Here is a 3,130-nt window from a genome sequence, read left to right on the forward strand (position 1 = left end):
TCAACCTGCTGCCTTAGGTGTATGCTGAACCTCCTTGTGTCTCCCATTCTTTCTTTATATACTTCCCAGTTTATGGTTTTTAATAAAGGCAAATTCTGCACACTTACTAAGCAGCACTTAGTACATTTTGTTTGGTTGTTTAATTCCATATCTGATGTTTCAGTATCATAGGTTTTCAATATATGGAAATGAACTTTTGGCTTGGGAACATGAAGGGGAAGATATACAAAAGGAAAACTAGATGAGAACAAGCAAGCTGAGTAAAAGTAGTTGTCAGAAAATAAACTGAATGATAGGTAGGAAAGCTTTAAACTATTAAGTAAGTGCTGTGCTTTAAAGTTAGGGGCAGTAGCCTGAACATCTGGATCCTGGAGTGCTTTCAAGCTCTTTGCTGAGAACATTTCTAGATTTCAGTGTGGTCTGGTTAGCAGAATCTTTTCGCTGACAGCCATGGAACAAAGTTGTCTATCTTTTGAAAACTGCAAACTACTACAGTGTTGAAAACCTGAAATGCTTTGCTTTGAAGGTAAGGTGCTTTAAAAAAAAATCTATTGAAATCTTTGAACTCAGGTATAATTGGCTTGTTACGTAATAAGATTCTGAACATGTATACATACACAATATGAAAGAATTTCAAGTCCCAAACTTGAGTTTGCAAATGAAGACAGACATTTGGAGTAACTATGCACCACGGTTAGGTTTACTTGCTGTTTTTCTATTCCTTCTCTTAAGTACATTATAAACTACCTTAAGCTAATGTATTGGCTAGCTAAGATTCCTACAGGGTTCGTTCTTTTCATTGGGCATCAGCAGTGTCAGTGGTGTTTTCCATTAGAAATGTAATGGAACTGAGAGACACTGGATTGGCTTAGAACCGAACCACAGTTAAAAGTGGTCATCGAGGGTCGGTGAAGGATCCCAAGATGGCTGGGCGAAAACTTGCTTTAAAAACCATTGACTGGGTAGCTTTTGCGGAGGTCACACCCCAGAACCAAGAGGCCATTGCTGGTTCCCTGAAGTCCTGGAATGAGACCCTCTCCTCCAGGTTGGCTGCTTTACCTGAGAATCCGCCAGCTCTCGACTGGGCTTACTACAAGGCCAGTGTGGCCAAGGCCAGCTTGGTGGATGACTTTGAGAAGAAGTTTAATGCCCTGAAGATTCCTGTGCCAGAGGATAAATATACTGCCCAGGTGGATGCCGAAGAAAAAGAAGATGTGAAGTCTTGTGCTGAGTGGGTGTCTCTCTCAAAGGCCAGGACTGTAGAATATGAGAAACAGATGGAGAAGATAAAGAACTTAATTCCACTTGATCAGATGACCACTGAGGACTTGAACTAAGCTTTTCTGGAAACCAAATTAGACAAGAAAAAGTATCCCTATTGGCCTCACCAACCAATCGAGAATTTATAAAATTGAGTCCAGGAGGAAGCTCTGGCCCTTGTGTTACACATTCTGGACATTAAAAATAATAATTACACACACACACACACACACACACACAAGTGGTCATCTGAGGACCAGCCTGGGCAACACAGTGAGACCCCCATCTCTACAAAAAATAAAAATAAGGGCTGGGCACGGTGGCTCATGCCTGTAATCCCAGCACTTTGGGAGGCCAAGGTGGGTGGATCACGAGGTCAGGAGATTGAGACCATCGTGGCCAACACGGTGAAACCCCGTCTCTACTAAAAATTAAAAAAAAAAAAAAAAGATTAGCCAGGCGTGGCGGCATGCACCTATAGTCCCAGCTACTTGGGAGGCTGAGGCAGGAGAATCCCTTCCCACAACCTGGGAGGTGGAGGTTGCAGTGAGCCGAGATTGTGCCGTTGCGCTCCAACCTGGGTGACAGAGCAAGACTCCATCTCTAAATAGATAGACAGATAGATAGCCAGGCATGGTAAGCCCAGGAGTTAGAGGCTACAGTGAGAGACGATTGTGTCACTGCACTCCAGCTTGGGTGACAGAGTAAAACCCTGTGTCAAAAAAAAAAAAAAAGGTCATCTGAGTTATAGCTTTGGTAGTGGATGAAGTGGAGGGGCAGAGACGAGTTGTCACTTAGAATTTATAGCCAACTAAGTCTGGATTCAAGGATGTATCATGCAAATAAATGTGTGCAATGGATGGAAAAGTTCCCTGAGGCAAAGGAAGAAGGGAGCTACTCCAGTGTTGTGTTTGAGGGCATGGATTTTTTTGTTTTTTTCTTTAACTGTCAGAATTATGGATAGTATAAATTTGGGAAGCTTGAAAAGTATACATAAAGAAAAATAATTATTCATAATCCTACTATCTTAGGGAAACATTGCAACAATTCAATATTTGTAATATATCTACTATCATTTCTGTACATTTTTAAAAATAATTGAGTTCATACTCTAAATATAATTAAGTGTGCTACTCTTTTCATTCTCTTGCTCCGAATTCTTTAGGGGCTTTCTGTTGCTCTTGGTACAAAGCCCAAAGCCTTGAGCTTCTTATTACTGCTCCGATTTTCCCTCCCTCTTGCTCAGTGTAGTTCTGCTCCCTTGGCTTGCTTTCATTTTCCCACACATGCCCAGAGCTGTTGCATGTGCTGCCCATCGCATGTGATATGCTCTGCAGCCACCTTTTTGCATATGGCTGAACCCTGCTTATTCATCATATTCCATCTTAAATGTCACTTCCTGAGGGAAACTCTTCCTGATCTCTCAGATTCGCACCCCCTATTATACACTTTCGTGGACCCCTATACTTTTATAGTATTTATTGCAATTACAATTAATTATATACGTATAATTAGAATGTTGTTTATGTGTGTTGTTTATTTGTGTATTATTAGAAGGCAGGGACCATGAGAGTAGGAATTGTTCACTGCATTTCTTGGCCCAAATATAGTACCTGCTAGGTGCTCAGTAATGTTCAATGTTTGTTGAATAAATGAGTGAATACATTAATGAATGAAGAAATAGGCAGGAGTCTGCTTCCTTCATACATCACACAGGTTAAAAGATATACTTGTTAGTGAATTCTGAAAGTCTAATGTAGTGAATGAAAGTGTAGGCTGGGCGCGGTGGCTCAAGCCTGTAATCCCAGCACTTTGGGAGGCCGAGGCAGGCGGATCACAAGGTCAGGAGATCGAGACCATCCTGGCTAAC

The 3,130-nt window shown here is 41.5% G+C and overlaps 1 pseudogene; it reads left to right on the forward strand.

Annotated features, from left to right (window-relative positions):
- The first annotated feature begins 923 nt into the window (after positions 1–923).
- Positions 924–1,337, forward strand: LOC105551797 (annotated as a pseudogene).
- The last annotated feature ends 1,793 nt before the right edge of the window (positions 1,338–3,130 follow it).

Source organism: Mandrillus leucophaeus, unplaced genomic scaffold, assembly GCF_000951045.1.
Source record: "Mandrillus leucophaeus isolate KB7577 unplaced genomic scaffold, Mleu.le_1.0 Scaffold533, whole genome shotgun sequence".
NCBI classification, from domain to species: Eukaryota; Metazoa; Chordata; class Mammalia; order Primates; family Cercopithecidae; genus Mandrillus; species Mandrillus leucophaeus.